Genomic DNA, 11,409 nt, shown 5'->3' with positions numbered 1-11,409 from the left:
AGTAGAGGGAGCGCCCCAGGCCCTGTGGAGGGAAGGACGGGACCCTCCTGGGGACCGAGGGGCTCCACACCCCAGAATGGCGGCCACACGGACCCCGCCCCTGATGTCGGGCTGGGAGCTTCTGGGCAGGTCTAAAGACTGAGGGGCTCCTTCACTGCGAACGCGGACGGACGGACAGACGCGGGAGACACAGGGAGGAGGGGGCCTTGTCCTGAGGGGCTGGCCGCAGGTCAGCTGAGGGAGGATTTCCAGGGCACGGGAGGAGTCAGGGCGAGGACCGTCCTCCCCGTCGCAAGGGCACCTCAGAAGCCCTCCCCTGTTGTCAGCCGCTTCCTTCTGGCCACACACGAAGGGAGGGCTGCTGTCTGAGAGGGGAGGTGCAGGCCAGCAGAAGGCGCGTCCCTAAGCACTCCCAAGAGTCGGCCCAAGCCCCCGAGTGAGGGCCAGTGGGGCCGCCAGCCACAGGGCCTCGACCTGTCTGCCACACGCTGCAGGCTTGGTAAAACTCTGCCACATGCGGCCGCGTGGTCACCCTCACTGCCTCCGAATGAGACTCAAGGAGGTGTCGGCACTGGTGCGAGCAGATGGCCCTCGGGGCAAGAGGAGCTCCAGGCTGCACCGGCCGTCCAGGGAGGACCCCGAGTGAGGACTAAGGGAGTCACCCACCCCGAAGAGAAGGGACAAGAGAGAATATGGCCCGTCCCCTCCTGTCAACCCTTAAACTCCCAAGAAAGGACTGTCAGGCTGAGACTGCCCGTAATTTCCTCTGCCAGGTCCGAGGGAGGTTAGAGCTTTGTTCTGAAGGGGCAGCCACCAGGCAGCAGAAGGGAGGGTCCCAGGACCCTTGGGTGGTGGGCTGAACGCTCCCTCCTTTCCTCCTCCTGGGTGTCATGGAAGATGGTGGTGTCAACTTCAGAGCAGCAGAGGGTGGGGGGGGGGGGATTCTTGGCAACAACTGTCATCCTGACTCTGAATGGGAACCGTGGGGACCTACCTCCCCTGCCAGCCCCCACTGTCACCCCAGTACCGTCCAGGCAGGGCTGGCTGGCTGTGCCCCAAGGCTCACTCTACCGTCCTCCACAGGGGTCTCAGGAGACAGGCTGAGCAGGAGAACAGGAGCCCTGTGGGTTCTCGAGCAGTGCCCTCAAGGACCCTGCAGAGGCGGCCTTGGTTAAAGCCAGGGAGGAATCTCCCCGCTGAAGGTGCTCACAGCATCTCCTTGTCCCTCCCCCAGGTGCCCTCGTTGCCTGCCTTCCTGCGCACACTCCCGCCTGCGGGCCCTGACCTGTGTCATCATGCCTCGAGGCCGGAAGAGCAAGCGCCGTGCCCGCGGGAAACGCCACCAGGCCCACGGGGAGACTCAGAGTCTCAAGGGTGCCCAGGCCACTGAGGTGGCGGCGGTGGCGGCAGAAGAGATACAATAGTCACCCTCCTCCCCCGCTTCTGTTTCTCGGGGTACTCCCCTGAGCTCCCCTGCTGCTGGCACTCGCCAGGAGCCTCAGGGAGCCCCAGCCACTACCTCTCATGGTGCAGGAGATTCATGTCCAGGATATGAGGAGGGTGCCCAGAGCCAAGATGAGAAAAGTTCAAGTACCTCCCAGGCAGCACCTTGCTCTCACAGCATATGCAGAGATCCTCTGACCAGGAAGGGCGGAATGTTGGTGCCGTTCATGCTGGTGATGTACAAGATGAAGGAGCCCTTCCCGCAGGCAGCACTGCTGAAGACTCTCAACAAGAAGTATGAGAAGCACTTCCCTGAGATCCTCAGCAGAGCCTCTGAGATCATGGAGGTGGTCTTTGGCCTCGAGCTGAAGGAAGTCGACCCCAGCAATCACTCCTACGCCCTCATCAGCAAGCTGGCCCTCCCCAGCGAGGGAAGTCTGAGTGATGAGTCCTGGCTGCCCAAGTCCGGTCTCCTAATGGTTCTCCTGGGCAAAATCTTCACGAAGGGCAACCGTGCCACCGAGGAGGAGATCTGGGAATTCCTCAATGCGTTGGGTTTGTATGCTAGGAGGAGTCACTCCATCTTTGGGGAGCCTAGGAGGCTCATCAGCAAATATTTCGTGCAGCAGAAGTACCTGACGTACCGCCAGGTGCCCAACAGCGATCCTCCGCGCTATGAGTTTCTGTGGGGCCCGAGAGCCCACGCTGAAACCAGCAAGATGAAAGTGCTGGAGTTTGTGGCCAAGATCATTGGTACCGTCCCCAGTGCCTTCCCAGATCTCTATGAGGAAGCTCTGAAAGATGAGGAAGAGAGAGCAAGAGTGAGAGTCGCGGCCAGGGCTGCAGCTGTTGCTGAGGGCAGAGCCCCTTCCAGGGCCAAGGCCCGCAGCTCCTCCCACATGTAGGGAGGGAGGCCGCGCGCAGTTTGCTCACTTTGTTTTGGAAGAGAGCAGTCAGGCTCCTAAATAGTGCAGAGTAGTAGGGGTGGAGGGAACAAAGCATAGATCTTATTTATCTTCCTGTTTTAAACTAGTAACTTCTATATATTATTGATTGATTGATTTAGGTTTTTTCAAATGTTTTTTTCTTGTAATAGATAGTGTGTTTTCTTAAGAATAGGAATTCGTGAATGACATTGCTTGCATATTTATTGCTGTTTAAAGAATTCTAAAGTTACGGTTTTGGTATATGTAAAAGAAATTCACGAACCATCTATATTTTCTGTATGATCCAGAAGTAGAAAAACATGGCACTGCAATAGACATTGTCATGGAAAAGTGAAAGGCGACCACAGAAAATATTTAGAAACAAAAAATGGAGAAAACAGAGAGTAAAAGCCATTTAACTCGTGGTTTGCCTTACTTCGTTTAAACTTTCTTTTGGTAGAAATAAAAGATACACTGATTTAGCTCATTTGTGAGTATTTGTTTCTTTTGCCCTAGTGGACTGCATATTCTCTGCTACCTACTGGATTAAAAATAAACTCTGATGGGAGGGTGGTATTTTGGGGGTTCATAATAATCATATCATAACTGCCATTCATCAAAAACCCAATATTTCTTAATGAGTATGCCACTGCTTTACATGTAGTACATAACATTCCAACATTCACGCAGGATAGGATTTAGCAGACTCCCTTTACAGGTGAATAACTTGCAAATTTCTCAAGTTCACAAGACTGATTAAGTGACCTTGCTGGGTCTAGTCCCCTGGTCTGCAATAGTCTAGAGCCTACACTCTTCCACTCCTCCCAGCCTAAGCCAGACCTTATGTCTTTTAATTCATTTTTCTTCTCACCACTCCAAAATGTATCTCATGGGATAAAAGGGGCCCTGTTCCCAAAGCACTGTTTTGGAATACAGTAACAGTAACGCTGAATAAGTGAATGGTATGAATAAAAAGAAAAATTTTCGGTGACAATGGGGTCTTCTACATATGCAATGTCAGATACCCTGAAAAGATCAGCATCTCCTCATTTACTCTTCAAGTTTCTCAGGGACATAAAAGCCTTGGTTTAAGAGCTGTGTCCTCAGGTCAGTGGAGGGAGGAGTCCCAGCCTCTGATAGTTACTCAAGGTGAGGACCTTAGAACAGAAGGGGGCCCCACAAAGTCTACCCTGCTTTCTCCCTTGTGTGGCCATGCGCAGAGCTGTCTGTCTGAAGGTACCCCTTCTTTTCCTCCGGGGCAAGGGTGGAGAGGTTCTCAGGGAGGTGAGTTCCTTGGTCTTGTGGCAGCATCTCCAATTCTGCCCAAGCAGGAGATCCTAACAGGCCTTAATTTGCTTCAGGGTGAGGACACTGGGTGCTGACGAGTGGACTCCCCATAACAAATGGGACCACACAGAGGCCCCCGTCAGGGGTAGCCAGGGAATAGGTCTCTTATCTCCCCTTCTGGTGTCTCAGGAAGGTGAAAGCCTTGGCCTGAGGCTGGCAGACAGTAGGGAGGGTGGAGTCCCATATGCTACCTGAAGTCAAGGTAAGAAACCTGAGTTAGGACTGAGGGGCCACTGACTCCAGAAGAGTGGGGCCTTGTAAAGTCCTGCTCCTCAGAAGACCCCAACAGCTTTGGACAGATCTGGTTCATCCTGACTTCCGATTCAGAATTCCCAAGAAGGTAATGCCTTTGTTCTGAGGAGCACAGCTTCAGGGGAGTGGAGGGTGGAGTCCTGGGTCTGGTCAGGGATCACGATGAGGACCCTGAATGAGGAGCAAGAGGACCACTCACTCCGGAACAGAGGAGAATGCAGAGTCCCGCCCCTGAGCTCAGCCCCAGGAGGCCCAGGACAAAGCTTTCTGGCTGACCTGCCCCCTCTTTCCACTGGGGGTGGTCTCGGGGAGGCGAGGGCATTGGTCTGTGGGGAACAGCCTCACTCAGTAGAGACTGGAAATCTAGTGACTCTAAATGAGGATAAAGGGACTCCACCTAGAGCAGAGCCCTGCCACTGGACACCTTCCCTTGGCAAATCCAGGAATGTTGGCATGATGTGCCCCACGCCTTTCCTTTTAGAGCGTCTCAGGTAGATGAGGCACTTGGTCCCAGGGGCCAGCCTCAGGGGAGCACAGGGAGGAATTCCAGGTCATGCCAAGAGTCGAGCAGAGGACCGTGAGGACTGAGGGAACCACCCAAATCATAAAAGTGGGGACGCCACAGAATCCCTCCCTTACTGTCGGCCATGAGTGACCACAGGCAGTCATGCCCACGTGAGGCAACCCTCACATCCTCCTAGGTGGTCTCAGGGAATTAAAGGCTGTAGTATGAGAGCACAGGCCTCTCTAGGTCACGGGAAGAGCCAGCGTAAAGACTCTGAGTGAGGACCAAGGGGAACGCCCAACCGAAAAGAGAGAGGAACAAACACATAGCCCCACCATCCTTTCGGCCCGGGGAAGCCCCAGGCAGGGGTAGTTCGATGTGTCACCCACTTGCCTCCGGCCCTGAAGGACTCAGGTCAGTAGAGGGAAGAGTCCCAGATCCTGACAGAGTGAGGACTATAGAGGTCACAAACCCCAGAAGAGCAGAGCCCGGGGAATCTTGCCCTCTGTGTTAGTCCTCAGAAGCCCCTCAGAAATAGCTGTGGCTACACGTGGCCTACTCTGACTTCTACTTCTGGGGACTCAGGGTGGTGAGGACTTTGCTCCGAGGCTGGCTGACTCAGCACAGGGGACATTTCCAGGTTGTGCTAGGAGTTGGGGTGAGGACCTAAGGCTGGAGTGGAGCATGAAAACCATAACGATGGGGGCAGCACATCATCTCTCCCCTGCTGTCAGTCCTGGGAGACGCCTGGAGAGATGTCAGGCCGAGCAGAGGCAACCCTTAACTCCTCCCAGGGTGACAGAGAAGTGGGGACAGTAATAGGTGAAGAGGGGGAGAAATTATAGGTCTTCCCAGGAGTCAAACTGAGGAAGGGCCTGAGTGAGGACCGGCGCGGCCAAGCATAACAAGGCCTGGATCTGCCGGCCCCAGCTTCCTGCCTTCAGAGACCACAGGTAGACGTGGGACATCAGGCTACCCTCACTTTCTTCTGTTGGCTCTCAGAGAGCGGTGGGCCTTTCTATGAGCACATGTCCTCAGGTAAAGAGACAGGAGCCACAGGTCTTCCCAGGAGTCAAACTGAGAACCCTGAGTGACGACTAGGGGGAACATGCCCCACCCGCTGAGCTGTGGGGACGACAAAGAGTCTAGCCTTGCCCCTGCTTTCAGCACTTGAAGGCTCAGGACAGGGCAGTCGGGCCGAGGCTCCTTTACATCAGGTCTGAGGGAGGTGAGACCCTTAGCCTGAAGGTAAAGCCTTCAGAGTGCAGAAGGGTGGGTCCCAGGCCCTACGTGAAGCCAGCTGAGAGCACTGAATAGGGACTGAGGACCCAGTGATCCCAGGATAGAAAGGACTTCACAGAGCTGTCAGTACTGTGTTCCCCCTGTCAGGCCGGTGAGCTGGGCCACCCCTCACTTCCTCCTCATGGGTCCCCGGGACCACTGAGGTGTCAACGGCAGAGCAACGGAGGGGAGGAAGCCCAGGCCCTGGCTGCCGTCCACCTAAAGATCCCGAAGATGAACTGAGCAGACTCCCCGCCCTAGAACACGGAAGGTTCCACTGGCAGCCCCTTCTGTCACCCCAGTGACACTCAGGTAGGCTGGCAGCCTGTAGCCCAAGGCTCACTCTACCGTCCTCCACAGGGGTCTCAGGGGACAGGCTGAGCAGGAGAACAGGAGCCCTGTGGGTCCTCGAGCAGTGCCCTCAAGGACCCTGCAGAGGCGGCCTTGTTTAAAGCCAGGGAGGAATCTCCCCGCTGAAGGTGCTCACAGCATCTCCTTGTCCCTCCCCCAGGTGCCCTCGTTGCCTGCCTTCCTGCGCACACTCCCGCCTGCTGGCCCTGACCTGTGTCATCATGCCTCGGGGCCGGAAGAGTAAGCACCGTGCCCGCGAGAAACGCCACCAGGCCCACGGGGAGACTCAGAGTCTCAAGGGTGCCCAGGCCACTGAGGCGGCGGTGGCGGCGGCAAAAGAGATACAAGAGTCGCCCTCCTACTCCACTTCTGTTTCTAGGGGTACTCCCCCGAGCTCCCCTGCTGCTGGCACTCACCAGGAGCCTCAGCCACGAGCTCTCGTGATGCAGGGGTTTCATGCCCAGGATCTGAAGAGGGTGCCCAGAGCCAAGGTGAGGAGAGCGAGTCACACATGAGCGGGCCTGCCCCATCCTGGACGGTTCGCCTTTCCCTCCCCTACCTGGACACTGGTGGTTGCAGCATGCCCAGAGATCCTGCCTGTCGTGGTCAAGGACCACTGCTAGGTTTCCAGCCATACCAGGACCAAGCAAGACAAAACCGCCAGCACAGGTTGACGCAGGCGCACCAAGACCTACAAGGTGACTCAAGGTAACCCAGGGTTCATTACGCCTCATTTGTAATAACTTAGCATTGCGGCTTTTGCTTCCCCACCCCACCCCATGGGTTCTGCTTGGGTGCTTATGGGTAAGTGCCTGCATACTAGCAGGAAAGTTATATAGCCTAAAGCTGTCAATAGACTCGTCAGTCAAATAACACAGGACACAGGGAGGGACCACCACTCTACAAAACACAGCCCTACCCCATTTGGGGGCTGCTTCTGGTTTCCAGACAGCCCGCTCTCCTGCTTTCTCGGGAGCGTACCTTTGCTCTGCTTAACTGAACTCTTGCTACTTAAAACTGCTCTTCGCCTCTCGACTGAATTCTTCCTCTTTGGGAGGGCAAGAGCCCAGGAAATCGCCATTCTGCTGGTGACAGTATGGATCGCACATTCATTACTTTTATCAGGTACAAGTTAAAGTTTTGATATTTCATAAAACAAATTTTAAAACCTTCCATTTTTTTTTTATGACCTAGAACAAGAAAACACAGCAATGGAAGAGGGATTTCCATGGAACTGTGAATAGACTCGGCAGTAAAATCATGTGGGACAAGTAAAAAAAGAAAAGAAAAAGCGTACATGGTGGTACATTTTTGGTTTGTTTTATTCTTTTAGTGCTTCTGTTTGTAAAACTGAACGATGTTTTCTTAGATTATTCAAGATTGTGAGAGAAATTAAACAATAATAAAGCAGACATCCTCATCGTTGCCACTCTTATTCCCAACCATTAATTGAGCATCTACTCTTTGGAAGGCTCCGTGGCAGAACTGGGGATGGCAAGAAAAAGAAGACTGAGCCACTGTCGAGAGACCTTCAGAGCCTAGGAGCTGCTGCCATATCAAGAAGATGGTGAGACACACTCTGAGACCTAAATAAATGGCAAGTTAAAACAAGGGGTGAGAAAGAGAGGAGGTTCCAGATGAGAGCAGTCAAGTGTAAATGCTCTGAAGCAAGGAAGTCTGGAGCTTTGGGACACTGCAGTTCCCTTGAGGAGGTGATTTTAAGTTAGGCGGGATGGTGGGCTAAATGAGGCTGAGTGAATTGTGGTGGGGGAGGGTGGGACCCTTAGATGGTGGGCCTCAGAGCTGACAGACTCAAGACTGGAATGGAAGCTGACCCTGAATTTTTACTTTGGGACTGTGGGTAAAACAGAGAGAATCTCCACCCGGGGCAGGAATAAAATGGCTTCCGTGTTCCCGTCCCAGTGCAGGTGAGCACAGTGCACAAACTAGGTGTTTTAGTCCCATCGCCTCCAGGGAGTTTCTGAGAAACAAGGATGATACTTCCTTGAAGTGAGAGGTCAAGAAGCCACTGTGATAGCACTCTTTGCACTGGGGTCAAAGGGCCAGAGGCCACTCCATTAAAGGGATGTTCTACTGCTTACCTTAAGTGTAATCTGGGGAACTCCAAATGAAGGCTACAATTTTTGGTGGTGGTGAAATTATAATGAAAATAGGGGTGGTTTGGATGCAAAGGCACCTGGGAGGGAAGTTGTTGGTCCTTGACGCAAATTCTAGAACCTCTGAGTAGCATCCAGCTGGGAGAGATTCCTCTACCCTCAAATGACATATTTACAAATGGGGAAATTTTACATAGTTTCACTGTCTAAGCAGTTTTGTTCATTCCAAAGGTGCTGCGTATCGTATTTTCTGACACCTCATGAGATTAAAGAAAAAAATCCCAAAGAGTTGGTATTATGGTCTGGGGTCATAGTCATCGTAGTAATAGATGCCATTCTTGAAAGACCATTGTTGCAAGTGCTTTACAAACATCACGTATATTACAACAGCTCTACAAGATAGGGCTTATGAGACTCACTTTGCAGATGATGAACTTGCAATTTTCTCAAGTTCACAAGACTTGTGACGGAGCTGGGAGTAGACCCTTGGTCTGAATTCGTCTAGAGGCCACACTGTTCCACTCTTCCCGGCCTGAGGCAGACCTAGTATCCTTTAATTCACTTGTCTCCTCACTACTTCAAACTGTATTTCAGGCAATTTAAACAATAAAAAGCAAGCAAGCAAACAAAAAACCCTGTAGCCAAAGGACTATAAACGGTCCTGATGAAGGAAGGTTAACACAAGAATAAACCATAATTTGGGGATTGTCTGTGGGCTTCATTTATCTAGAGTCCTCCTGCCCCTCGCGCCAGGGTTCCCTGAAAGCTCACTGCCCTGGTCCCAGCACGTGTGTTCAGCTCCAGCACTTTCCCACGTTAGAGCTCCTTTCTCCTGAGACTTTCCCAGTGTGCCCTCAAGTCCAACTCTGGAATCTGTTAAATGGTGTGTTGAGACTGGTGTCTGAATAATACACCAATGAGTGAGCTTACCTAGGAGGTCAATATCCAAAGCCTCCCTCATAAGTTGGAGATGAGGACCTGAATAGACATTTCTACAAAGAGGATACACCAGTGGCCAAACAGTACATGAAAAGATGCTCAATATCATTAGTCACTAGGGAAATGTATACAAAAAAGACAGAGTGGGATACCATTTCACTAGGTTGGTTATAAAAATGGAAAATAACAAGTGTTTGTGAGGATATGAAGAAATTGGATCCCTCATACATTGCTGGTAAGAATGTCAAATGGTTCAGCCTCTTTGGAAAACAGTTTGGTAGTTCCTCAAATTTAAACAAAGAATTACCGTATGACCCAGCAATTCCATTTCTAGGTATATAACCAAAATAACTTAAAAATTTTATTCAAACAAATCTTTGTACCCAAATATTCAAAGAAGCATTATTCATAAAAGCCAAAAAAATGCAAACAACCCAAAATTTCCATCACTGAATGAACGGACAAACAAAATGTGGTATATTCTTACAATGCAATATTATTCAGTCATGAAAAGGAATGAAGTACGGATAACTGAGAGACCACAGATGAACCATGGAGACATTATGATAAATGATAAATGAAAGGAGTCAGAAACAAAAGGTCACATATTATATGACACCATTTACATGAATTGTCCAGGATAAGCAAATTCATGGAGACAGAAAGCAGATTGATGGTTGTCCGGGGCTAGGGAGAGGTATGAATGAGAAGTAACTTTTTGAAAGGTAAGAGATTATGTAAGCAGATAGGATAGGCGGTTCCTGGAGAAAGAGAACCAGGCATGGCTTTCTTGACATAAGAGAAGCCAGTTTTTGGCCTAAGCCATTTTGTGATTTAAGCCATTTTAAGATTATTTTGTGAACCTGGAAACTATGTTTGCCCTTCAACACACCTCCATAATAATGATCGTAAGGGAATAAAAGAATGCAGCGACAATAGACTGTTATCAGACAGGAGTAGTAACAGAAGCAAAGGTAATAAATCAGTTGTTAAGTCTCCCAGTCTTTCCAAGGGTAAATATATATATCAATGAGTTATATTTTTAATATTATATATAATACAATCAATAGATTGATTGGTCTCACTATACATATAATATATATAATATATAGGTATATGTATGTATGTAAAATCATTGGAATGATAGAATCAGTTACAATGAGAGAATTACCATTCTACAGCCCCTAATGGATTAATGGATAAGGGTGAAGATCCTCACTACCTGTCAATACCACCAGGAAGCAGAAAACAGACACTATGTATCTCCTAATGGAAGCACACAGCTTTGTCTCAGGAGTGAACTTGCCAATAAACAAACTGGTAAATCAATAAGCCTTAATCTGAACAAGCTGTTTCCTACAATTATTGAGGATCCTTGATGCTGAGTTCCAGGTATATTGGGTTCATTATTTTATTCTCTGTAATGTTGTATATGATTGTTTTTATTATAAATATCATGCCTTTAAATTTGAAAACCCAAGTAAAATGGAACAATTTTTAGCAAACTATAAATCACTAAAGTAAAAATGTAGTCCAAACCCAGAGCACCATCAAAATGTTCCAGGACAATCCAGGTTTGGAGCCCCCTCACACCAAATGATCAGGGAAAAACTAATCACCACCTTATTTGAATTCTTCCAAACCATACAAAAAGATAGAAAACTGGATCAACCATTTTAATAGGGTAGCCCTCCTTGATACAAAGTCCAGATAAGAATGCCCCAATAAAAGGATACTCACACATAACCATGTGATTAAATGAAGAAATGGGCTATGACTAAGGAACACAAAGATATCATATTAGAAAATACTGACAGTTGGAAATCACTGCACTAACAGAGAAAGGAGAAAATGCATTTCTAAAGGGAAAGAATATTTGTCTCTACACTTCTATTCTCAAGCCTGTTGACACCAAATGAATGGGCTTTTTGTTTTGTTTTGCTCACACAAACCAATTCTCTACCACCAGCTGAGTATCCTACAATTCAATTCAATTCTGACAATACCTACCTGCAGTTAGCATCAGATCCCACAAGGTAAGGGCTCATTCCCACAAGATTGCCCTACACTTAATCCAAACCCAGGTCTCCCATAATTCTGACTGACTGGCTATAAATTGGGGGCTCCCACAACCCCCTCCCTGGGTTTGGTAATTTTCTAAAGTGGCTCAAAGAACTCAAGGAAACAGTGTACTTACTAGATTACTGGATTATTATAAAAGGATGTGACTCCCTAACAGCCAAATGGA

The 11,409-nt window shown here is 49.7% G+C and overlaps 1 pseudogene; it reads left to right on the top strand.

Annotated features, from left to right (window-relative positions):
* Positions 1 to 1,295: 1,295 nt before the first annotated feature.
* LOC116747027 lies at positions 1,296 to 2,348 on the top strand (annotated as a pseudogene).
* Positions 2,349 to 11,409: the final 9,061 nt, after the last annotated feature.

The sequence above is a fragment of the Phocoena sinus genome, chromosome X (assembly GCF_008692025.1).
Source record: "Phocoena sinus isolate mPhoSin1 chromosome X, mPhoSin1.pri, whole genome shotgun sequence".
Classification (NCBI taxonomy): Eukaryota; Metazoa; Chordata; class Mammalia; order Artiodactyla; family Phocoenidae; genus Phocoena; species Phocoena sinus.
This window is presented reverse-complemented; position numbering and strand designations above follow the sequence as displayed.